Here is a 26,876-nt window from a genome sequence, read left to right on the forward strand (position 1 = left end):
TTTGTTTCAGTCCAACTAAATCCCACCTTCTACAGAAAGCTTCCCCCAACCCCTCTTAATTCCAGAGCTTTGCCTCTTTTAATTATTTTCCTATCTATCCTTTATGTAGCTTGCTTTGTATATATTTGTTTGCAAGTTGTCTTCCCCCTTAGATTGTAAGCTCCTTGAAGACAGGGACTTTTGCCTCTTTTTGTATCCCCAGGGCTTAGCCCAGTGTCTGGCACACAGTAGTTGCTTAATGAATATTTATTGAATTGAATTGGATCAGTTTCTGCTTCTGTAAAGTTAGGTGATTGGACCAGATGATCTCAAAAGGTCCAGTGGAGGAGGTACCAAGGTACAGCAGAAAGCATGTTGCACTTGGCATTGGGGTCTCCCAGTCCAAATTCTGTCTCTGCCTCCAGAAAACAAGTGTGACTTTTGTGGGCTTCAGTTTCCTCACCAGAAAGATGCTCTGCATAGTTTGGACTCCAAGAACATTATGCCCCAGGATAAGCCCATCACCTGAAATCTCATCAATGGCAGCTTTGGTACATAACACCTTCTCAGCCCCTTCCCGGTCTCTCCCCTGGATTAGAGGGCTGGGAGTGGGGAGGTAAACTCCTCCCAAAGCCTTCCTTTATAGAGGGTTCTGAAGTTTCCAGCTAAACTCTTCATTTTCCATCAGGATTTTTGCTTGGTTTGGACTGCATGGATATTATGCCTCCAAGCCCAGTATTTACCCTTTGGCTCACCCCCATTCCCTTTAGGTTCCCTTTTGTGTATTGTCTTCCTCCATTACACTGAAGTGCCTTTAGGGTGGGGACAGTCTTTCTTTTTCTTTTATCTGCCATGCTTAGCACTGGGTAGGCACTTAATAAATGTTTATTGCCTGTTGACTATTGTCTATGATGGGGTAGGAGTAGATAGAAGGCCTCAGAGGTTCCTTCCCGATATACATCAATGATGCCTAAGCCCTGATCACTCTCTGTGCCTCAGTTACCTTATCCAGAAGTCAGGAGATAATCATCTCTGTTTTGCTGACCCTATTGGCTTGTTGTGACAATGATGGAGGACAACGGATGGGGGCTCATTTTGCACAGTTAAAAGCGCTGCACACAAGACACATTTTATTGTTGTTACTCAATTAGCGTCTTAGAACATTCCAGTTTTGCCTGCTGCCAGCTTCTTGTTGCCCAACCAGACCCAAGGAGTTAGGGAAGCTGGATTATAGTTAACCAAGCTCTCAATGGGAGGAAAAAAAAACCCCGAAACCCAGTGTCTGTGACTTAGGGATTTGGCTGCAGTCCAATCAAAGCATAATCCTGGAAGGAAGGCTGAAGGGAGACAGGAAATTTCCTTGGCTAGCTGATAGCTTTTACCCTAGTCCTTTTTTTTTTTTTTTTTTTAGCTTGGGGCTGCCCCCTTTTGTAATGGACAGGCTTTGTCTGAGGAAGGGAGGAGGATAAGCCCAGGCACATAGATAGCTAGTCTTCTGTCTGGAGATGATAATGTAGACTTAATTTGGAGCTTCTCTTTTCTCTGGAGTCAGGGTTTTGCTCAGCTGGTATATGTGGGGCTACTGAACACTTTGGCCCCAAGGCCCCCACATAGGAGCTCAGGAAAGATATCTGATCTCAGCTTTGCTGATGTCCTCTGTGGGACCTCCCAAAAAAGGTACCTTTCACCCCAAATTACCAAACTCCCCTCACAGTGAGGAAAACGATTAATAATGGGGTTCCGTGGCCTTCATAAGCAAGTCAGCTAGGAAATTAAACACTGAAAAGCAGCTTCTCCTGAGGAGCCAGGGAACTGTGTACACCAGCCCAGAGGAGGCCTGGCCGGATGATGGGAAATCTCTAGTAAAGGATGCATTTTTGGGAGCGGCTTAAAACCCCCCCTGCATGGGATCATAACTAGCCCTTGGTCTGAGACACACAGCTTGTTCTAGAGCTAGGAGAGACCTTAGAGGTCAGCTGATCTACCCCTTTCACTTTGCAGCTGAGGGCCCAGAGAGGTAGAATGACGCCCAAGGTCACACAGGAGCAGACGGTATCAATCCCTGGATATCTGGGATTTTAATTCAGGTTTTTTGACTCGGGTACAACATTCCCACTGTGCATGGAGCCAGGCTGGTTCCCACTGCTGATCATGCTGTGCCTTCTACCTGGAATGACCCCCCTCTTCCTCTCCAAATCTCAGTCATCTTTCAGAGACCTGCAAAAATCCCACTTGTATTTTCTCATGTCGGTGTCACATGAGCTCCTCAGGTCTTGGGCCCAGGACTTCTTCTCATGCCTTCAATCAGTGTGAACAAGGCCTTTAAAAACCTTCTGTCATCTGATCCTCGCAACCCCGTGTGATAGGTGTGGATGTTCCTGTTGTGCAGATGAAGAAATTGAGGCAGAGAGAAAGTGAAATGACCTACCTGGACTCATACAGATGCTCTGGGCATGCCAATCCAGCAGAACCCAGACTGCAGACGGGTAATCAGCTTCTAACACCCCTTGCTGCTTCAAGATTATCTTGATGAAATGTCAGCTATTTGCCTAGGCTTGTAGTCCAGCTAATAAGTATCTCAAGTGAGATTTGAACCCAGGGCTTCTTGACTGCTGGTCCAGAACTCTATCCATTGGGTACACAGTCTGTAGCAGACTCTAGATGCCACAGAGTCGGTTCCCCCCTCCCATGGCCCATTCTGTCCCCCACGGCCTCATCTCTTTCCTCTAACACAGGCGGCACCTACATGGCCCTGGCCACTTAATGAGTACGAGCTAATGAGGTAGTTCTCAGCTTGTCCCAGAAGCCTAAACTCCTGCTCAGACACAGACAATCAAACCAAGCAGGACTGCTGGGCCACAGCAAGGCCTCCTCCTTTTATACCAGCATCATACATCTGGTTTCAGGGAAGACATAGACACGGATGAGCCCCCAGTGTCCATATCTTTGGCCGTCAAATTAACTGCGTCTCCTTCGTTCTTATTAACCGATGGAGCCAATTACAACACAACCACTTCACGATGGTGCAAACGTGGGCTTCTGCTGATGACATTGTAGACCCAGGCCTGGAAAGCTGCCACTGAGCATGCCACATTCAGCATCCCCAGGGAGCTGACTCACTTGGCACCTGATCACACTAATTACTGTTGAACTTTAAAACCTTAATGAAGCAAAACCTCAAATATTTAACATGTGCTGCTCTTTGTGGGGGGGGGGGGCAAAGAGGATAAAGAGTAAATCTTGGGCACCCAGGCTCTGACGACTCACCGAATGGATGAAACACAATTAAGAGCTAGAGGGAAGTAGTCTCCTCACAGCCATCTCCACAAACCCAGCTGGGAGGTGGCGGCTGGGCCAGGGTCAGGCTTTTGGCTTCTACCCATTTTGTATACAACTTAAACTGATGTAAAGGAAAAGCAAGTTGCTCAAAGAGACACCTGGGTGCTTATGCATTCACTCATGAACAGACAAATGCGCGCTCTCTCTCTCTCTCTCTCTCTCTCTCTTTCTTCTCCTCTCCTCTTCCTCTCCTCTTCCCTTCCTCTCCTCTCCTCCTTCTTCTTCTTCCCTGTCTCTTCTCTCCTCCTCCTCCTTCTTTTCGGTCTCTTTCCTCCTCCTCCTTCTTTCCTCCTCCTCCTCCTTCTTTCCTCCTCCTCCTTCTCTCTCTCTCTTTTTCTTCTTCTTCTCCTCTCTCTTTCTTTCTCTCTCTTCTTTTTCTTCTTCTCCATCTCTTCTGTCCTCTTTTTCCTCCTCTTCCTCCTTCTTTATCTCTTCTCTCCTCCTCCTCCTTGTTCTTCTTCTTCTTGTTCTTCTTCTTCTTCTCCATCTCTTCTCTCCTCCTCCTTCTCTCTCCTTCTCCTTATTCTCTATCTCTTCTCTCCTCCTCCTTTTTTCTCTCTCTCTCCTCTCTCTCTTCTCTTCTCCTCTTTCTTCTTCTTCTCTATCTCTTCTCTCCTCCTCCTCCTCTTCCTCCTCCTCCTCCTCTTTCTTCTTCCTCTTCTTCTCTCCTCCTCCTCCTTCTCTCTCCCTCTCTCTCTCTTCTTCTTCCTTCTTCTCCTCCCTCTCCCTCCCCTCCCCCCATTTATAGGATCCTGGATCTAAATCTAGAAGGAACCACAGAGACCACCTAGTCTAACCACCTTGTTTTATGGATGAGGAAACTGGGCAAGTTAAATGATTTTCCAATTCGTGCTCAGGTCCTCTGACCGCAGAACTAGAGCTCTCTATTGTATGAGATCAAATGCATATTATACGTAAGGTCCCGTATAAGGTGCTATGGAAAGAATTGTCTCTAGAGCCAGAGGTCCTGGGTTTGAATCCCACCCCAGATCCTTACTACCCTGTGACCCTAGACAAATCACTTAACCACTCTGGGTCTCAATTTCCTCACCTATACAAGAAGAGGGATGGATTAGACGGCATCTGAGGTCCGTTTGGACCGTAGGCACGTAATCTCTTGGGGAACGTGCATTAAAATAGGACCTTACTTGCATGTCCATATACTCACACATGTGGCAGTGATTAGAGAGGTAGACAGTGGGATGGTGCAGAAATTACAGACCCCTGGAGGAAAGAGGTTAAGAAAATACAGGCACCCCCAGTAAGAGCTGGGCACCTCCCTCCTACACTGTGAAACTCTCCCATCAACAGGAACGTGCAATGTGTAAACTCAAGATATTTCAGGAATTGTTTGGCAGCTTCATGCTTAACATAAGGTCTTCATATAAAATGCTGATTAAACCTTCTAAGTAAGGTGGGGCTCTTCTCTGCCATGGCCAGGAGCCCAGTAAATATGAGGCCTGTTTGCCAGAACTCAGTGCTTGATGGGGAAATGATATAGGTGGTGAAGAGCCCAAGGCTAAGGAAGAGATCCGCAGAGGGTCCTCAGGCCTGAGGGGATAGAACCCATTGGCAGTGGAGCCTGAGGGGACTTAGTGTTAGAAGATCACCTGCCTCAGGATAGAGAAGGGTGGTGGCCCATCACATCCCACTGGTCTCTACTATCATGAGCTGTGCTCAGATAGCTGTCAGAATTCAGGACGTTTGATGTTCCAGGCACTACCAGGAGAGAAGGAGGTCAGAGGAGGAGGAGGATATAGGACACCACTGACGCCGAGGCTACTGAAGGGTAATGGAGAAAGCCCTGGCCTGGGAGCATAGAGACAGGAGTTATAATCCAGGCTCTGCTTTCCAGCTGTGTGACCTTGGACATGTCACTCTACCTCTCAGGGTCTCAGCTTATCTATTTTAAAGTGAGGGGGGTTAGATGATATTCCCAAAAGACCCTACTAGCTCTGTTGAGAGCCTTCGCATGCTGAGGTTATCCACATACCAAGTGATGGGGATGATTCAGGGAGCTCACAGTCTGACAGAGGATGCACAGCAGTGTTGTGACCAAGGGGTATGTGTGGGATGGAGACAAACCATTCAAGAGACAGAGAGAAGTCTCTGAAGGCTGAGGCAGTGGGGAAAGGTAGGATCTGAGCCCTACCTGGAAGGAGGGAGGGTAGAATTTGGAGAAGTGAGGGTAGGAAGAGGTGGGAAGTGTGACTTAAGCAGAAATTTGGAGGGAGGAATGTGTATGATTAGTTTTGGGAGGAGGGGGAGAAGGAGGAGAAAGGGAAGGAGGAAGAGGAGGAGGAGGAAGAAGAGGAAGAGGAGGAGGAGGAAGAAGAAATGGGCCTGGCTAGAACAAGTGGAGTATGTAAAGATTTAAGTGAGATGAGGTTAGACATGTAGGGTGCAGCTCACTGATCAATCAACAAGCATTTATTAAGCACCCACCATGTGCCTGGCACTGTGCTAGGGTCTAGGGAGACAAAGAAAGAATGAAACAATTCTTACTTGCAAGAAGTTGATAATCTAATGGAGGAGACAACAGGTACATCTATAAATATATGCAGTACAAATATAAAGTGAACAAACGCAAATAGATGCCAAATGGGTATATATAAGGTTGTTTGAGATGGAAGACACCAGCAGTTGGGGTCTGAGGAGGAAGAAGCTAGAAAGGTTTTCCATATACATAGACAGTGGTGCTTAAGCCACAGACCGAAGGAAGGGATTCCAGTGAGATAGGTGTGAGGAGGAGGTGCGTTCCAGGCACGGGGAATGGCCACTGCAAAAGCCCAGAGAAGAAAGATGGTGTGTCTATCATGAGAAGAACAGAGAAAAAGCCAGTTTGGCTGGATTGCAGAGTGTGGGGGTGGGGTGGGGTGGGGGGGAGAAGTGAAGTCCAATGAGGCTGAGAAGATCATTTGGGCCAGGTTGTGAGGAGCTTAGAAGAGTTTTGCATTTGATCCTAGAAGCAAGAGGGAGCCACTGGAGTTGTTGGAGTGGGAGAGTAACATGGTCCTATCTCTTCTTAAGTAAAGTTCTTTCGGTGGCAGCATCTGGATCAAAGGAAACATTTAAATATAAAAAACCAACTGTTGTAAGATGGCCTAGGGTTGGGAAAGACTTGAGGCAGGGAGAACAATGAGGAGGATAGCAATAATGCACGTGAGATGTGATAAGGGCCTGAACTAATGGGTGGCTACATAAATGAGGAAAAGGTGTTGGATGCAAAGATACCGTAGAGGAGGAAACAGCAAACTTTGGCGATGGATTGGATAGGACGAGGAAGGAGACTTAGGAGCTAAGGAAAACACCAAGGTTACAAACCTGGGAGAAGGGAAGGATGATGGCACCTTCAATAGAAGTAGTGAATTGGAAGAGGGGAAGATTAAGGGGTGAGTTTAGTTATGAATGCGTTAAGTATGAGATGTCTTTGTAATAGTCAGTTTGAAAGGTCCTGTAGGAGACTGGTTATGTGGGATTGAAGTCGGGGAAGGAACTGGGGCTGAATATATGGATTTAGGAATCAGCAGCATAGAGATGATAATTAAATAAATGGGAGCTGATGGTCACAGGGAGAGGAAGGAGAGAGACAGAGTCAGAGACAGAGACACATAGTGAGAAAGAGAGAGAGGAGAACAGACAGAGAGAGACAGAGAGAGAGAGAGAGAGAGAGAGATAGAGAGAGAGACAGACATAAACAGTCAGAGAGGAGGTAGGGGAAGAGAGAAGGAGAGGAGTGGAAGAGAGGGAGAAAGAAAGGAAGAAGAGGGAGGGAGACAGAGGGAAGGGAGAGAGAGAAAGGGGGGATGGAAGGGGGAGGAAGGAGAGACAGAGACAGAGAGAGGAGGAGGAGGAGGGGTGGGCCTGGGATAGAATACCCACAGTTTAGAAATGTGATATAGATAATTAGCCAGCAAAAGAGACTAAAGAAGAGTTAGACAAGTGGAAGAACCAGAGAAGAGAGAGGATCCAGGAGGAAGGGAAGGGTGGGTGGTCAACAGTGTCAAATGCAGCTAATAGGTCCAGAAAGATCATGAAAAGCCTTGAATGCCAAGCTGAGAATTTGAGGCTTGAAATCAAATGTTATCCCAAACCCCAGATTCCTGGCCAAGTCTGGTTTCAGATTTCTATGGTGACTTCCTGACAGGGAGCTCATTTTTTGATGCAAACCCTGATTTATTTTCCTTTGCCAGCCTGTGTCAAAGCCAAATGTTCCCGTGGCTGGCACTTCATTGACTCCTGAAATTCATTGCCAAGAGGAAAGAAAGTACGTGGCTGGATGTCTTGGCTCCAGGAAAAATGACCAGCTCATCGACGGCTCAGAGGAGCCTGGAGTTTCCTGTCATGATCGGAGAGCTCCAAGGTCTGCCCCCTTCTCCCCTGGCGATGACAAGTCATTTAAAAGATCGAACAAATCGGCTAGGGAATTCAGCAAACCAGGTCCTTCAGATACATGGAGCTAGAAAATCTGTGAAAAGACCTTGTCACTTCAAAGCCAGCCTTTTTGCTACTTTTTTTGGCCAGGTCCAGCGCTGTATCTAGCATGGATCCAACTGCGCTTTACTTTAGTGTACTGACATCCATGGTGTCTCTTTCCTTGGGGAGGGGCTGCTTTCTCCCTGCGGCAATCACAGCCACCTTGACTGGCCCCAAAGTCTTCCATTGGACCAAGTCTCCTCTCCTAGCTTCCACTGAATTTTCTTCAGGAGAAATAAGTCCTAGTTATAGCTTTTACCAGATCTAATGTTCCCTTGCTATGACAGGAAGGAGGGCAAGGGGAGGGAAACAGGGAGAGGGAGGGAGGGAGAATGGTGGGAGGGAGGGAGGGAGAGAGAGAGAGAGAGAGAGAGAGAGAGAGAGAGAGAGAGAGAGAGAGAAAGGGGGACGGGGATTCCATCCTGATTGGGCATTTCCAGCAAAAAATTCACTGGGGACATGGCTACTCTGGACATGCAAATATTTTGGTCAGTCAGGTTCTTAAATTCCTTTTGCCTTAGAGTCATGGTTAGAGGGAGGGAGAGGCAGTGGTCCAAGTAAGTTAGTGGCCTCCTTCTAGCCCAAGACTTAACTCTTGGGCAGTCTGGTGCAGCCTATGGGCCCATTCTCAGAATAATATTTTTAATGGCATAAAATAAAGTACATAGGTTCACAGTATCCAATTATATTGAAATACAGTTATCAAATTTTTAAAAAAAAACCAAGTCCATGGACCCTAGGCTAAGAACCTCTTTTCTAGCTGACAGGCTCCATTCTGGCTCCTCTCTGAAGCATCATCCTCAGCCTCCCCTCTCCTAGTGACATTCTTCTCCCTACTTGTCTGTCTTTAGTAGATGACTCATTCCCCAGGCTCATTCTTTTGAGATACCTGTGCAGTAGTCAAGCCCACATCTTCCACCTCTCAGGCTGTCCCCCATGCCTGGAATGCTCCCCTTCCTCAACTCCCACTTCTCCCTGGCTTCCACTAAGTCACAACTAAAATCTCTTTTCCCAACCCATCTTAACTTCAGTGCCTTCCCTCTTTTAATTATTTCCTATTTATCCTGTCATATGGCTCACTCTGTAAATCTTTATTTGTATGTTGTCTACTGCATTAGGTTGTGAGCTCCTTGAGGGCAGGAACTGTCTTTTGACTCTTTTGATATCCCTAGAGCTTAGCACAGTGCCTGGCACTTAGTTATTTAATAAATGTTTACTGATTGATTGATCTGTTCCCTTCCCTCCACTTACATAGCCACCACCCTAGCTCAGACACTCAATGCTTGTCTGCCAGATGACAGCAATAGCCTCCTAATTGGTCTCCCAGTCTTGTCTCTCCCCTCTCCAATCCATCTGCCACACATCAAAATAGTATCCCTAACCACAGGTCTGACCATGTCACTCCCCTACTCAATAAACTCTACAATCTCCCTATTATTTCTGGGATTAAATATGAGCTCCTCTGCTGGTAGTTTGAGGCATTTCACAGCCTAGCACCAGCCTGCCTGCCTCTTCATACATTGTTCCCATTCTGTGGACTGCCAACCTGGCCTACTTGTTGGTCCTGGACCATGATGCCCTATCCTGTGCCTCCCCACCCCACCTCTGCACAGGCTGACCCTGGTGCCTGGAAGGCACTTTTTCTGCCACTACTTCGAATTTCTGGGTTCCTCCTATGTTTGGCTCAGGGACCGAACCTGAGGTCTTTCCTGATGCCCTCAGCTGCTAATGCCTCACCTCAAAAATTACCATATTTTGTATATGTTTATATATATGTTGATTTCCCTGATAGAGTGTTAGCTCCTTGAGGACAGGGGCTAATTCATTTTTGTCTTTGTCACAATCTTACACAGTGCCTGATACATAGTGGATGCTTAATAAATATCGATTGATTGGGTTGGTGATCAGAACTACATACAGCATTCAAGTTGGGCACATACCCCTCAATGTATGAGGAAGAGAAGTCACACTGAGGTGTGTTCCCCTTCGTTCTGCAGGACAGAAGGGCTCAGGAGAGACAGTGGCATGGTCTCTCTCTGCTGGGGGTGGGTGGGGTTGACTGATCAGACTCACATATGGGAGAGGCCACAGGGAAGAGAAAGACCCTGGTGGAACTTGAGCTCTGTATCTCTGGAATAAAGACCCCAAGTTTACTCTGATTTCCTACATAGAAGGTCCATTTCTCCCCATTACCCCTTCTTATGGTGCATCTTAGGCTTGTGGCTGCCAAACAGTGCCATGCTCATTAGCAACTCCTGAATTTGTAACATCTGCTGTCTGTCTAGCATCCCACTGTCTGACCCCTTCCTCATAGGGTACCAGTTCTGGGTGAGGAGGAAAAGAGAGATCACAGGCCAGAGTAGTTTGTATACCCTGTGGTCTCATTTACCCCTTAGTGCCAGCACATTTCAGGACAATGGCTTCGAGCAGGTGTGTAGGCACCCACAGCGTCCCCCTCTGGAAGCCTCTCCCGGGAATATTCTAATTTCCCTTTTAAGAGGCACCCAGTGTGCTGGTGCCTGATCATGCAGACAGCATGGGGGAAAGGCTGCTTAGCTGAAGTCACTATCCTATATTTTAAGAGTCTTAAAGTATTCATAGCAGCTCTGAAAGCTCAGACCTTGATGCGGGGGCAGGTAATCTCATGGGCTGCTCAGAAATAGGTTTTTAGGGGGATTTTGAGAATCCGCTGGGTCCAGAAGGTGACAGCTGATATCTATAAGCAGCAAGAGGATATTGAGCTAGAAGGAATCTTAGAGACCACAGAGCCAAACCCTCACCTGCAGAGAAGGAAACGGGTCCTGAGGGGAAGTAGCTTACTCAGGGGTTACAAATGTAGCAAGTAAAAGAACTGGTATGTGAACCCAGGTTTCCTAACTCTGAATTCACTGCTCCTTCGTTACATCACCCTGACCTGGTAGCCTCATTAGCCCCACGTTTGAGGGATTGCAAAGTACAGTGTCTATTTCTATACCTCATATGCCCAACAGCGCCCCCCCCCCCGTCCAAGAAAGCAGAATTCAAGGGTTCTGAGCTCTGTGTGGCCCTGGGAACTAGCCCCAGCTCTCTCCTGGTCATTGCACGGCTTGGGGGCACTTGGGTAGCTGATACAGCAACATGATGAAGCCATAGGGAAGGCATGTTCTTTATGACTCAAGAACCAGGTTCCTGATACCTGGAGAGGATTGCAACTGACTTGTTCGGTCCTTCTTTCCTTCTTCCTCCCTACACAGAAGTAGTTAGGTGGCACAGTGGAGAGAATGCTGGGCCTGGAGTCAGGAAGACATGAGTTCACATCTGACCTCTAACTGTGACCCTGGGCAAGTCACTTAATCTCTGTATACTGCAGATTTTCCACCTGTAAGATGAGGATAATAATAGCACCTACTTCCCAGAGTTGTATGAGGATCAAATGGGATAATATTTGTAAAGTGTTTAGCACAGTGCCCAGCACATAATAGGCACAACATAAATGTACATCAATACACACATCATGTTATTTTTTTGAGGAGGGAAGGCAGGGCAATTGGGGTTAAGTGACTTGCCCAAGGTCACACAGCTAGTAAGTGTGTCAAGTGTCTGAGGCCGGATTTGAACTCAGGTCCTCCTGACTCTACTCACTGTGCCACTCAGCTGCCCCACATCATGCTATTTTTAAAAAATTCTTGGGTAAAACGCAGGGAGCCAAGCAAGGTCTGACTTGGAAGCAGGACCAAACCCAACCCCAAAGGATGGGATAAGTGAAGATGTCTAGATGTTGTCTCTGCATCTTTGTAACATCCATAAGAAGCAGTGATGTGCTTATTCTGGAAGAATGAGCACCCGGTGGAAAAATGATTACCTGTCAATCACAGGTCTTGATTAATGCCAGAAAACCCTCTTTACGTTCCATTTGGCAAAGGGCTGACACGTTATTGATCTGTTTAGCATGTCTCAGTAAATACACGGGAGGTTGGGGGGAAGGAGGAGAGGGAGGGAGAGGCAGTGGTCCAAGTAGTACACAATGGATGTACAGAGAAGATGTGCTTCTGTGTGAGTCAGAGAGACGGGCAGATGGACAATGAGACAGGCAGCTAGGCAGCAAGAAAGATAGAAAACACACTCTCAAACCCTCACTTGATCTGTCCATCCCTACAGTCATCCTTATGTCTACATGTCTCGAAAAGGCCATCCTGTCTGTCTGAGTGCTCTTTCCCAGGCTGCTTTGCTGCATCTTCATCCAGATCCAGCCTGCTAACCCTGGGTGTGCCCCAAGACTCTGCCCTTCGTCCTCTTTTCTTTTCCTTCTATAATACTATTTTACTAGTGAGTTTATTAACTCCAATGTATTCAAAGATCTGCATATACAGATGATGCATCTGCTTATGCAAATGACTTTCAGATATATTTGTTTAGCCTTAATCTCTCTTTTGAAGGACAGCTAAGTGGGCAGTGGATAGAGTGGTGGGTCAGAAGTCAGAAAGGCATCTTCCAGAGTTTAAATGCAGACTCGGACACTTATTAGTTGTGTGACCCTGGGCAAGTCACTTAGCCTTGTTTGCCTCAGTTCCTCATCTATAAAATGATCTGGAAAAGAGTCTTTGCCAAGAAAACCCCAAATGGGGTCACAAAGAGTCAGACACAACTGAAAGATGACTAAACTGAAAAAAAATCATCCCTCCCAAATGACAAAAACATCAAACAACCCCTCTTTTGACTGCCAGTCTTGCACCTCCAAATGCCTGTTGGACATCTTGAGCTGGATGTCTCATAGGCATCTTACACTCGACATGTCCCAAACGAAACTTTTCCTATTTCTGTTGAAGACGCCACCTCATCCCAGTTACCCAGGCTCTCAACCTAGAGGTCATTCTGAACTCCTCCCTCTCTCACTCCCCATATCCAAACGGCTGCCAAGTTCTATCATGTCTCTCTTTGTGACATCCCTCATCTATGCCTCTGCTTTGACATCACCACCACCATGGTTCAGATTTTCATCGCCTTATACCTGGCCTCTTATAAGTATAGCCTGCCATTCGATCTCCCTGCCTCAAGCCTCTCCCCACTCCAGTCTAGCCCCTTATACAGCTGTCAAATTGACTTTCCTAAAGCACAGGTCTGACAATGTTGAAAACTCACACCCTATTCAATAAATTGCAGGGGCTCCCTATTGCCTCCAGGATCAAATGTAAAATCCTCTGGCTTTTAAGGTGTTTTATAACATGACGCTTTCCTACCCTTCCAGTCTTTTTACACCTTACTCCCCTCCCCCTACTCTAATCCAGTGACACTGGTCTCCTAGGTGTTCCTCAGGGAGGAAATACACCTCTTGACTGAGCATTTTCACTGGCTGTCCCCCATTCTTGGTATTTTCTCCCTCCTTTTCTCTGCCTCCTGGCTTCCTTTAAATCTCAGCTAAAGTTCTAACCTGCAAAAAGCCTTTCCAAGTCCTCCTCAAACTTAGTGTCTTCCCTCTGAGATTATCTCCAGTTTTCCTGAATATATCATTTCGTGCCTGGTCATTTGCAAATCTTCTCCATTAGTCGGTGAACTCCCTGAGAACAGGGTCTGGGATTTTTTCCCCCTTTCTTTGTATCCCCAGTGCTTAGAACAATGCTGGGCACATAGTAATGCTTAATAAATGCTTGTTGACTTGACTTGTTGGCTTGACTCTAGCTTACTCTGGACCCAGCCTTATCACCAGGAACCAGCCCTGACTGAATTCAATCCAGACAGCTCCTTCCCAAAACAAAATGATCCTCACTACCTTTGCTAGTTGGATTTGTTCTGCTGCAACTTAGTCAGAGGATGACCCAGAAGGTCTGAGAGGGCTCCTGAAAGATCTTAGAATGCCTCTAAAACCAGCACAGTGAGATAAGGACTCAAACGCCAGGGAGCCTGCCAAGGGTCCTTGATGGGCTCATAGGATCATGAAAAAGTAGAGACGCTCCATAGCTTTGGCTAGCTGACACCCTCATTGGTAGGTGTTCATTTGATCAATTCTCCCAGAATTCCCTTTCCATGGGTGGACTTCTCACCAAGATGGTTGTCTGAATGGGAGACAAACTGCCCAGCTTCTACATACCCTATAGACCTAATGAAATTTGCACCAGAACCAAATAATGATCAAGAAATCCAAAGAGAAACTACAACAAGTAACCCAAGAGCTGCACAATAGTCATCCAGAAGCCCATGGGCATTAGTAAAGGGGGCCTACCAGCAAAGGCAACACCAGCACTGAGTAGCTTCTCAGCACAATCAGAGATGGGCTAAGAATATATGTGCAGCCTGTTAAGCATTGCATCAAAAGGCAACAAGAAGGAAGGGTTCCCTAAGTCCCAAGGTGGTCAGGAAGTGTTATTACAATACTTCAGACAGGGATACTGCATGCCTAGGGTCTCTAAGATCCCTAACACTCAGTCCTGAGATGCTGGAGAGAGGCCCTGAAGATCTAGCACTCTGAACCTCAAAGGACCAGGGGATCAAAACTGCAGGAGCTAGAGGTCAGCACAGGACCCCAGGGACCCAAGGCCAGACAAGGACCCCACCCAATGGCATGGCAGAGGGCAAACCTGTTCATGAGTCAAAGACCCAAAGCATTAAAGCTGGAAAGATAAGCAAATCAAGGAAAACAACAAATGTAAAAAAAATCATTACAAACCTAGAGATTCCTCCAAAGAAAGACACTGTATTTCAAGATTTATAAATGAAAACTGCCACCATCTATTAGAACCAAAGGACAAAGATAGAAAGAATCCACTGATCACTTCCTGAAAATAAACCCAAAAGGCATGTCATAATCAAAATTCAGAGTTCCCAAAATACACTGTGTCCAGCACAATTCCAAGCACCAAGAAAGTAGAGTTAAGATAATAATATCTTGCGTTTGTACAGAGCTTTAAGGTTTGCAAAGTACTTTACAAATATTATCTTATTTAATCCTCCTTATGCCCATTTTACAGATAAGGAAAACTCAGGTAGTCGAAGGTTTAGTGACTTGTCCAGTATCACACAACTAGTAAGTGTCTGAGTCTGGATTTGAACTCAGGTCTTCCAACTCTGGGTCCATTACTCCAACCACTGTGCCACCTTCCTACCTCAAGGATCACACAAGACCTGGCAGCTTCTACTAAAGCCAGTGGAGATCATGGAATATAATATTCTAGAAACCAAAAGAGGTAGGCTTACAATCAAGAATAACTTACTCTGCAAAGCCAAGTATAATCCTACAAGGGGGAAAAATTGGATTTTTAATGGAATAGAGGACTTTCAAATATTTCTGATGAAAAGCATAGATTTCAGTAGGAACTTTGAAGTACAAGCATAGGAGCACAGAGAAAGCTAGAAAGGTAAATTTATTTGAGCAATTGGAAGGGACTGAATGATGATGTAATGCTTATATTCTCATGAGAGAGAAGAAAAGAGTATTCCTTCAGAACTGAAAGTCTTCAAAAGGTATGGGTGGAGGTGGGCAGCTTAAATAAGAAAAACAGAGATCCTAGGGGTGGATTGTTTTTCTTCTGAAGGTTTGAAAAAGGAAAAGACAAGTGAAAGTAAAGGGATTAGTGTAGAAAGGAAGAAAAAAGGGGTGGAATCTACTATTTCTCATAATTGGTATATAAGAGAAGAGGAGAATACAAAAATGGAAAAGGGGTGAGTGAGCATCAGGTGAGCCTCGCTCTTATCTAAAATGGACAAAGGAGGATTATACAGAGAGAGAGAGAGAGAGAGAGAGAGAGAGAGAGAGAGAGAGAGAGTTTGATGTAGAAATACATCAAAATCAAGAAGGAAGCAAGTGGTGAAGGGGGAGCTTGGTTAAATGGAGTATAATATCAGGGAGATAATAGTTACAAACAAAATGTACTTTTTTCTTGATTCTAAAGTGGGAAATTAAAAACAAGTGTTGAGGGAGGAGGGGGTTGCTTCTTGAATTCCTGGAGAATGGCTGAACAAATAGGGTATATGAATGTAATGCAATATTATTATACCATAAGAAACAGTGAAAGAGATGATTTCAGAGAATCCTGAATAGTATGAACTGGTGCAGAGTGAAAATGAGCAGAACCAGGGGAACAGTTTATACAAGGACAATGTCATTGAAAAGAAAAGCAACTTTGAAAAACTTAAGAGCTCTGATCAATATAATGACCAATATATCTCCAGAGGACTTAGGATGAAGTATGGTACCCACCTTCTGACAGAGAGGTGATGGACACAAAGTGCAGAAACAAATCTTTTTCTACATGGTCTCTATGGATTTGTTTTGTTTTCCTATACTTATTTGTTACAAGGTTCCTCCTCAACCTGGTCTCCTTTCTTTCTGCTTTTTGAGAAGTCCCACGATGGGTGAGGGGAGGTATTAGGAATAGTGATAACAACAACAACAAAAAGGCCGTTGTAACACTTTTTTTTTTTTAACACACAGAAGAGAACAGAATGAAATTCAGATGGAAGAGTAGATGAGCAGGATAGTTTAAGAAGCTATTGTATAGAATTTATTATATATTTTAAAGCACAAGAGTTATGAAATAGAGATGAACGGTTTCATATAGAATTCACTTTTTGTGTTCTGCTGCATATATAGAAATTTTCTTTTGGGGTTCTTTCTTTCTTTTCTTTTTTTTGAGGGGAGGGGGAAGGCAATCAGGGTTAAGTGACTTGCCCAGGATCACACAGCTAGTAAGTATCTGAGGTCAGATTTGAATTCAGGTCTTCCTGACTCCAGGGCTGGAGTTCTATCCAGTGAGCCACCTAACTGCCTCTTTTCGGGGGCTATTTAAAAGTCTAGAATTTTAAAAAATTTTCAGAGAGAGAGAGAGAGAGAACATAATTATTATTACTAGATTATCATTATCAGGCCCTAGCTGGGGAAGGGTATAGGGAGGGGAGGGGCATAGGGAGCGGAGGGCAGGAATTATCCAGAGCTCAACAGAGTGTGAAAGACTGGGAAACATAGCAGATATAGACAAGTCCTACTCCAAAGCACTTCTTGCTGTCCAGATTTTGGGCAACCTATAGGCCCCCATTACAAACACCACTCAGACAGCCTGGGAACAAGAAGCCACACTTGTTTTGTTCTTCTGTTTCTAATTTGTGGTCTCAATGTCTAGGTAGAGGGGGGCCAGTTGGTGTCACAGTAGAATTAGAGATCCAGAAGTAGAAACATATTTTATATCACACACCCCACTCCAGTGTTCACTCAAAACACATCCTCTGATGCGTATATGTGTAGATGGTATGGACAAGGTTGGGAATTTAAGTTTTGGTTCTGAATTCATGGCTTCAGTCATCACTAGAGCGAAGCCTAGCCTGGCCTGGGGTTCTACTACACAGATCTATGGGGCCACAAGGTCCCTTTCCCTACGCACCCAAGAAGGCTTACATTTCTCTAGCTCAAATATTCAGATGGATCTAAGCAGTTAGGTAGCTCGGTGGATACAGTTCTATACCTGGAATCAGGAAGACCTGAGTTCAAATCCTGCCTCAAATCCTGGTCACTTACTAGATATATGACTCTGGGTAAGTCACTAAACTGCTCTCAAACTCAGGTTCCTCAACCAGAGGTCATAATAGCATCTACCTCACAGAGCAGTCATGAGGATCAAATGAGATTATATCTGTCAAGTGCTTAGCACAATGTTTGGCACATATTAGGTGCTTAATAAATGCTTTCCCTCTTTCCCCCGATGTCCTTATCTGTAAAATAGGGATGATAAAAATAGCATCTAACTCAGAGTTGTTGTGAGGCTCAAATGAGATCACATCTGTGAAGCCCTTAGTACACTGCCCGGCATATAGTAGGTGCTTAATAAATGCTTTTTCTACTTCTCTCAATTTCCTCACCTGCAAAATTGGAAAATAGTCCCAGTTTCCCAGGGTTGTTGTGAGGATAAAATGAGATAATATTTGTAAAGTGTAAAATGTAAACACCTTTATGAATACTAGCTATCATTATTATATGACTGCATCAATGTGGATATTCCCTGCAAAGGTGCAGATTGCAATCCATCCATCCCTGGGTCACATCCATGTGTGACTCTCATCTGTGTCTTCCCATACGGCTGCCATCAGGGGTGCCCTTCCCCTCTTCCCCTACAACGTGCTTGGATCTTATACATTTTCTTTGGACAATGAAAAGATACCAGCAAAGTCCATGGCTGTCCCTCAGTTTTCCCTTGCTCTCAACACATTGCTAGTGCATCTTTCATGCACAGGCTTTTTTTATGACATCCTTCACTCTGCTTCTCCTTTATAATTCCCTGTTTATAAGAGGCTATAGCTTACTCACACCGACCATGGGCCTCTCCATGGCCCTCTGGGGGATACTCGATTTCTGTTCTTCAGAGACTGTCATGTCCTACCTCTCAGAGCAGTGTGACAATGCTACAAGAATATGGGTATCAAAAACGTGGGCCTTAGTTTCAGGGAGAAGATTGGGCTCATTAAAATAACTGCCATTTCCCAAGGGCAATGGAGTCAGCTGTCCTCCTCCTCAATTATGGGTTCCACTTACTGTCTTTCTATAGTACTTTACCAATAATACTTCTAACGTTGACCTCACAGGGTAATTATTAGGAAAGTTCCTTTCAGATGTGAGTTGTTATTATGATTTAAAATTTATAAAGCACTTTCCTCACAACACGGGTAGGTCAAGCAAGTATTATCATCATCCCCATTTTAAAGAAGAGAAAATGGAGATGAAGAGCAATTAATTGACTTGTTTAAGTGCACTTAGGTCACTTAGCTTATAAGTGGCAGAGCCTAGAGTGAACCTCATTTCTGCTGGTTAGTCCAGAATTCATTTCATTAGACAGGGCTGCCTACACCAAAAGAGAAGCGGAATCTTTTCCCTGCTCAGCTGTTCCTGAGCTGGTGAACCAGAAAGGCCTTTTCCAACTCTTCTTAAGGGGGATGCAATCTGGTCTTCTGATCCTGTTTCCTTGCCCTGGAGGTCATGGGGCTGGGGATGGAAGTTAGACTGGGAAGGAGCAATGTAAGTAATAGCTACGGTATAATGTAGTGGTTGGAGTCCTAGACTCTGAGTCAGAAAGGTCTGGGCTCAAACCCAGCTGTAGATACATATTAGCTGTGTGACCCTGGACGAGTCACTGAACCTTTCTGAAATTCACTTTTCACAATTATAAGACAGTAAAAAATCAGAAGTAATAATATACAAAGCCATCAGCAAATCTTAAAGTACTTTATGTGCCAGGTATCATTATTGTTATTATTAGCCATTAATTCATTTAGTCAATTATTTTGAGGTACCATGGCACAGTAGACAAGGATACTGGGACTTGGATGGAAGAAGACCTAGGTTTGGATATGAACTCTGACACTATCTCTGTGACCTCAGACCCTCTGTAAAACCAATCAGTAAGTGAAAGATCTTTCTTGCCCATTGAATAGGTTTCAGGTGGGGCCAACAAAGGGTGGTCTGATTAGAGAAAGGCCCACACCCTTTCACTAACTAGATGTGAGACCCCAGCCTAGTTAGAAAACTAGTTTGCTAGTTTGAGAGAGGTGTGAAGCCCTCAGGGAGTTGCTAAGACCAGAGTCAATGGTATGTGAGTTGAGTTCTAGTCAATCAGATGATGGCTAGGACTGTATGAAAAGAGAGCCCAGAACTGGGAGCAGCAGAACTGGGAGAAGTGGAGCAGGGAGCAGTAGGATTCAGAAGCAGAGAGCCAGCAGTGAGAGAGAGTGCAGAGCGAGAGTGCTGAACAAGAGAGAGTTGTGGAGATCAAGGAACTTGGAATCAGCAGAGGTGCAGCAGAGAGTGCTGAGCGGAGAGTTAGGATTTATGAGTGATCTCTTATAGGAAGGCCCTAGCATCAAGGGGAAGCTACAGTATGGCTTGGTTCCTTGCTATAATATTTTGTTATGATTTCCTTGTTACTAGTGAGGTGGGCTTACCGGTTTTGGAATATTATTGCTACTATATCAAATTGGGGGCATTGGTCCTTGGATTTGATCCTCTGGAGTCTAAATAAATGTTATAATTTCTCTGCCTTCTGCCTAGAGAATTCCTTTTACTTCACAATTCCAAACCGCTCAGGCATACCCATGGCCCTCTCCGAGGTCACGAATTTTGCCTTACTGCTATGCCCTTGGGTTCCTCTTCTGTAAAATAAGAACAATGATAACAACAACGATGATAACCGTAAAACCTGCCTCACAAAAATATGTGCCTTAGGTTCAGGGAAAAGACCAGGCTTATCAAAGTGACTTTGCCATCGCCCAAGGGCAACTGAGCTGGCTCAATTGGGTTGTTGTGAGGGTCATGTGGAATAATGGAAAATATGTTGTTAACTTAGGCAGCTAGGTAGTGTAGTGGTTAGACAATGGGCCTCAAGTCAGGAGAGACCCAAGTTCAAATCTAGCCCCAGACACTTATCAGCTGTGTGATCTTGGGTAAGTAACTTAACCTCTGTCTGTTTTAGTTTTCTTAACTATAAAATGGGGATAATAATACCAGCTACCTCACAGGGTTGTTGTGAGGATCAAAATGTGGAATTATTTGTAAAGCATCTGGCATATAGTAAGTGCTAAATAAATGTTATCATTGTATGCATTTCCATTATAATTACTGCTGTTACGCATTCAGAAGTAGCAGGAATTGAATTTGGGGCTCCAAAAGGCCCATGGAGAGGGGTGTGCGGCTGCTGGCTAGAGCTCCCGGAAGGGGTTGGGGTGACATCATTTTATGGCCAGGACAGCTGTCACTGACCACCTAGGACTAAGTTTTCTGACAGGCAAAGATCAGGACAGCTTATGCCCAAGGGCTCTCCATCTTGAGTGCCTTGGCTCGGAGCGCACCAAGAGTCACTAAGTAGGTGAAAAGAGACGTAATTAGGGGTAAAAATGAACGTCTCTTGCCTTGGCTGCACTTCCTGCAGAGAGAGCCAGAGAAATGTAGTTGTTTTCTCTGCCAACTTCTCGGTGGCCCCTCTCCTAGCATCCCAGGCTGGAGAGAGGAATGCAGAGCATCACGGACACATACTCAAGCGGGTCCCTGTGCTCTTGGACTGTCTCCACCAAGACAAGCGACCCTCTACTGACTTTCTCCAGACTCAGTGGAAACCCCGCCGGCCTTTAGGGGACAAGGAAAGGGGGGACACGCCGCTGGCCCTCCGGTCTAGATGAAGCGTTTCTACAGTACCCACTCAGAGGATGCCTGCCACATCACAGCCAGGGGCTCTCTATATGCCTTTGATGGGTAATGGCAGTTCCCTTCCATAAGTCAGTCACAGTAAGGGGGGTGGGGGAAGGGTCCTAGAGAAAAGAGGCAGTTTGATTCAAAGCTAATAGTAGGGAAATATGTAAAAGTATGCCTAACTCTTTGTGACCCCGAGGACCATATCGCATCAGCATTATCTATGGAGTTTTCTTGGCAAAGATACTACAGTGCCTTGCCATTTCTTTCTCCAGTGGATTAAGGCAAACGGAGGTTAAAGGAGTTGCCCAGGATCACATAGCTAGTAAGTGTCTCAGGACAGATTTGAACTCAGGGCTTCCTGACTCCAAGGCCTAGCACTCTATCCACTGAGCCACCGAGCTACCTCCAAAGGGAGAAACAAATGCATTTTAATAGTGGCTTAACATTTATATAGCATTTTCCATAGGAGGTAGAGGTAGAGCAATAGGCCTCGAGTCAGGAGAGAGCTGAGTTCAAATCTAGTCTCAGACACTTATTAGCGATGTGACCTTGGAGAAGTAACTTAACCTCTGTCTGTTTTAGCTTCCCTAAGTGTACAAGGGGGATAACAACACCAGCTACCTCACAGGGCTGTCGTGAGGATCAAAAGGTGAAATTTTGTAAAGCATCTGGCATATAGTAGGTGCTACATAAATGTTATTATTGTATACGTTTGCGTCATAATTACAAATTATTGACTTGGGAGTAGCAGGAATTGAATTTGGGGCTCCGAAAGGCCCATGGAGAGGGGTAGGTGCTTTATTACGCTCATTGGATAGGTGAGGAAACTGAGGTCAAGGGGGTTAAGTGACTTGCCCAGGGTCACACAGCTAATAAGTGCATGAAACAGGATCCGAACTCAGATCTTCTTGGCTCTTTGGTCATTGCTCTATCCACTACAGCACGAAGCCTCCTTCCTATGCCACCTCCCTCCTGGGCACCCCAGCCCCATTTGCTATTGCTCCCACCTGGGGCATTGTTTCCACCCCAGAGACTCCCAGCGTTTCCTAAATGTTGCTGTTGGAGAAAACAAACAAGAACACTGTCACATTTGGAAAGTCAAAGCAGAACAGTGTCTCATTTGTAGAGTGGCTCCCTTCGATTTCCATCTTGTTGCTGTCATGGAGGACATGGGAACAGGAGCAGCTGGTATTGTCAGGAGACCTGAGTAAACCTGCTCCGTGGGCTGAGTTGACAGCTGTTGCATGAAAGCGATTCATGGTCACAAGCGCAGGGAAAGAGAAAGGCCAGCTTTGTGGCTTAACCCTTTCCTGCCCACTCTGGACCCAGCCTCACTGCCTGTAGGAAGCCCTAATCCAACAGGCTTTGATTGAGAACATACAAGGGGACAGAGTCCCCGCCCTTCTGTGTGGAGGAAGCACCGTGCTCCTGGCTAGAACTCTGGCAAAAATGTACACATAGAGCTAGCCTCCATCACCAGCCTCCTCTGTGGGGAGAGGCAAGGAAGCCTTTTGATCCCTGATTTCTCCGTGTCTGGAACTGCTCATGACCCAGCTTCAGGCCTGACAGAAGGTATTTGCTTAACATCGAGGGAAGTGTAAATGTTTTAAAAAAATATATTTTAGCAGCTTAACAACAGCTTGAAAAACACATTTTCAGTTCAGAGGCGGCTTGGGATACAGCGTGTCTTTGGCGTGTCACATTCGGTCATACCGATCACATTTTCCCCACTCTGGGTGGCATGTTGTCATACAACACAAGATGACTGGAGTCCCTCACTTTTCCTAGACAGATGGTTGGGCTTGAAGAGGGCAGGAAATATCTGAAGCCACAAGCAAGACAGGACCTATTCTGCAGGGATGGGGGTGGGGGGACGCTAAAAGGCTTCCAGGAACCAGACCCCCTTGCAAAGGTCACCTAAACCATAACAGTCATAGAGCTTGACGTAATACAAAAAACTTCCCTCAAAATCACCCTGTGAAATCCATTGTGCAAGTATTGAAATTCTCACTGTACAGGTGAGAAAACAGGCTTAGTGAGGATAAGGGACTTGTCCATGGTCATCCAGTTAGTAAGTGTCAGATTTAAATACAGGTGTTCCTGACCTCAGGACCAGAGCTTTATCTAAGGCAGTCACACAAGAGAGGCTAGCTCTGAGAGCAGCCTCTCTGAGAGCCCAGAGAGGGCCTGGAGGTACGATCTTCTCTCCTCCTCCTCTGAACATGGAAAATTACACCTGCCAACCAAAGATAGGCCATGCTCAGGCTTCCCCTCCTCTTCTTCATTCTCACCTTTTTGGTCACCTTAAAGAGTTTCGGAAATTTGGACGTCGGAGGACCTGGGTTCAAATTCCAAGTCTCTTCACTTATAAAACAAGGGTTAGATAGAAGATCCCCTCCCATTCTGGGGCCTATGAATCCTGTGCTGTTCAATGCCAATTCTTTTTGGCTCATATGACTATCTCCCCTTCCCTTTCCCTCACCTCCGCAGTTTCTGGGGACACACAAGGCTGTTTGAAGTGAACAGGGTCTCCTGCTGGGCTCTAGGCCTTGACTCTCAAGGACCCGCATTCTGTTTCTACAAACAACAGACACGCAGGCGGCAGCAGACATCTATTTTTAGACCTTTGTTAAGGAGAATCTGAAAGCCTGAATACGTCACTCACAGCCCGAACCTTGAAAGTTGGCCTCATTTTGCTTAAGAGTTAGAGGTATCTTTGAACTGTACGTATGACAGGGGAATCTGATTCCTTTCTCCAGAGAGACTAGGGACTGGATGTGAGATGGCTGTGCCAGGACGAGCCAGGTTCTGCGGCTGTGTCTGAGCTGTCATTTGTTCATGGTGACGGGGGACAGGGGTCCCACACATGATTGAAATCATGAGATCATCCAAGAGTTGCTTCTGTTGGGCTTTAGAAACACTCTTTCTGCATCATTTTGCTCAGATCAAGGTAAAAATGAGTTTGTGATCCCTGGGCACAGCTGGCTGGGCAGTGGGGGAGACAGGGGTCAGGTGAGCAATGAGATGCCCATAACAGAGACATGACTGCAACTGCAGGCAGATTTCAGCTTGGTGCTCCAGACTGGGCTGAACTTTCTAATGGACACTGTGCTCTGTTTCTGTCACCTCCAGTTCAGAGGAGACGCAGAGCTCAGGAAAGGAATTTCAAAGCTGAGGAACCCAAGGTCACAAATGAGGCCAGTGGAAGCATGGCAGTGGAACGGAGGAAGTGCTGGACTTGAAATCAGGGATGGAGTTCAAATCACACCTCAGAAACTTACTAGCTAGGTGACCTTAGGTAAACCACTTGAACCTCTCCCAGACTCAGTTTCCCTCATCTGTAAAATTGGTACAATAATAGAACCTGCCTCACAGAATTATGATGAGGACCATGAGAGATAATGTATGTAAAAGTGCTTTGCAAACCTACAAGTTATTATCATTGTCGTTTTATGTAACCTAACACACACCTCCACCAAAAGCGTATGTCCAGGATGATTTAGAGATAGGCAGTATGATTAAGCAGAAAAAGTACTGGAATTGGAGTCAAAAGATCTGGGTGTGAATCCCACCTCTTCTACTTACTAGCTATGTGACCCTGGTCAAATCATTTAACCTCTCTGGGCTGGCCTTAGTTTCCTTGTCTGCTAATTGAGGGTGCTGGACAAGATGACCTCCAAGGCTCCTTCTGGTTCTAATTCTATGGTCCAATACTCATGTTCAGAATCAGGGGGATGGACCATATGGACTCTGGTTGTTGTTCAGTCATTTCTCAGTGGTGTCCAACTCTTGGTGACCCCATCTGGGTTTGTTTTTTAACAAAGATGCTGGAGTGGTTTGCCATCTCCTTCCCCAGCTCATTTTACAGATGAGGAAACTGAGGCAAACAGGGTTAAGTGACGTGTCCAGGGTCACACCGCTAGTAAATGTCTGAGGCTGGATTTGAACTCAGGAAGATGAGTCTTCCTGACTCTAGTCCTGGCACTCTATCCACTGAGTGACCTAGCTGCCCCAAGGCTTCTGGCACCATGGCTCTTTCTAGGGAAGCTCCAGGAATCTGGGTGGTAAGGAATGGAAGTTAGCAGCCATCAAGTGAGGCTGGGACAATGAGCTGGTGGAGGTGTTGGGTAGGTGATACTGAAGAAATTTGTCATTCTGTGTTGAGCGGGAGATTAAGGGTTTAATGACACTCCCCTTTGGGGCTGCAAGGGAATTGTCCTCAGCTCACTGAGCTCTGGCTAGCTTCCAAGGCTTCCCCAAATGTTTCATGGCAAGGGTGGGCAGCTTGGTTTCATGCTAGTCCTGGACTGATTTTTTTCCAGGTTCCATTCCTGGTGGCATGGAGAGCTGGACATGGAACTGTCTTTGCTGGTTGAACATTGGATAGGAGGTGTGGCTAAAGGAGAAAGCTACCCTGGTCATCTAAGTGCTGGGGGAAAAGAAACATCATGCAATAGAAAAAGCAGAGGTACTGGGTTTGAATCCTGCCTCTATCATGTAGTATCTGTGTGACCTTATACAAGTAATTTCATCTGTCTAGGTCTTAGTTTTCTCACCTACAAAATGAATAGTGGCCTCTCATTTCCTCTAAACTAAAATTGAAACTCCCTTGCTTAACATTTGAAGAAATTCACCATCTGACCAGCTTCCCTGTCCAGGATGGTCACACATTACTGTCTTTCACACACTCTCTAGCTTAGTCAAACTGTGGCAATTGTAATTCCCACTACACAGAAGAGTTCTCATCTCCCATCTCCATGCTCTTGTATAGGCCTTCTTCTATGGCTGATATGCCCTCTCTCAATTCTGCCTCTTAGGCTCTCTAGATCTCTTCTCAACTGCAGTGCCAATTTCTACATGAGATCTATCCTGATTTCTACCCCTAGTACTCTGTATTTGCCCTGTATATATTTTGTATTTAATTAATTTAATGAATGCATATTGTTTCCTTGATTGAATATGATCCCTTGAAAGGCTGAGACCATTTCATTTTGGTCTTTAAATCTCTGGCACCTAACACAGTGTCTGGTAAATAATAGGTGCTCAATAAATGCTTGCCTAGCTACTAGATGACCTCAAAGGTCCCTTTCAGCTCTAAATACTATGGTCCTATGGATTAGGTATTGTCCATTAATCCAGACACAGCTTGCAGCTTCTTGGCACTTGGCTGCAATCATTTCCTGGTAGTGGTGTGCTGGAGCAAGCTCATAGCCTATGTTAAATTTTTGGTGTGGGCGTTTACACCTTGGAGCTGGGTAAACACTACAAGTCGGGGACTTGGTTTATTGTTTTCTTGATTGTCTAGACTTAAAAGTGATGGGGAAAATGTTAAAAAAAATCCAGATCAAACTTAGTGTGTCTTCCTTATATACTCCACCCTCCTCCCCCACCCTGAATAAATATTTACCATCATACCCCCAGTTCAGGGGCTCACAATCTGGAGAAATGGGAGGAAGACCAATGGGCCCTTAAAGAAGACTCTATGAATGCGGAACAAACAAAGTAAGTGTAGGTCACAATGTACTCAGATCATTAGTCATATGTCCTCATGGCCAATTCCTTAAACTGGGAAATTCAGGACCAGAGAGAGGACTTGGGGCCTCCTATTCCCCTCAAGGCTGACGCCACAGCCTTGAGCTCTAAAAAGGCAGCCCTGGGGATTCCTGACGGGCCAGAGTTATCCCCACCCTGCCAGGGCCCGTAGGACTTATGCTGGCAGACAGACTGTAACTGTGGAAGGAACACTGAGAGTAGTCAGAAGACCTCAGTCTGAATCTCACTTCTGCAACTTACTACCCATGTGACCTTGGGCAAGTCATTTAAACCCTCTGGGCCTCAGTTTCTTCATCTGTCAAATGATCCTTTAAGTCCTCTATCAGCTCTAAAGCCTATGAAGTTTCTAGCACCTCTACAGCTATGATCTCCTTATTCCTAGACATCAGTC

General features: G+C 45.5%; 1 protein-coding gene across 1 annotated transcript in view; it reads right to left on the reverse strand.

Moving 5' to 3' along the window:
- Positions 1–26,876, reverse strand: part of CHST8 (carbohydrate sulfotransferase 8) — a 136,276-nt gene that overhangs the window by 83,519 nt on the left and 25,881 nt on the right. The gene's annotated exons all lie outside the window — the stretch shown is intronic.

The sequence above is a fragment of the Trichosurus vulpecula genome, chromosome 3, assembly GCF_011100635.1.
Source record: "Trichosurus vulpecula isolate mTriVul1 chromosome 3, mTriVul1.pri, whole genome shotgun sequence".
NCBI classification, from domain to species: Eukaryota; Metazoa; Chordata; class Mammalia; order Diprotodontia; family Phalangeridae; genus Trichosurus; species Trichosurus vulpecula.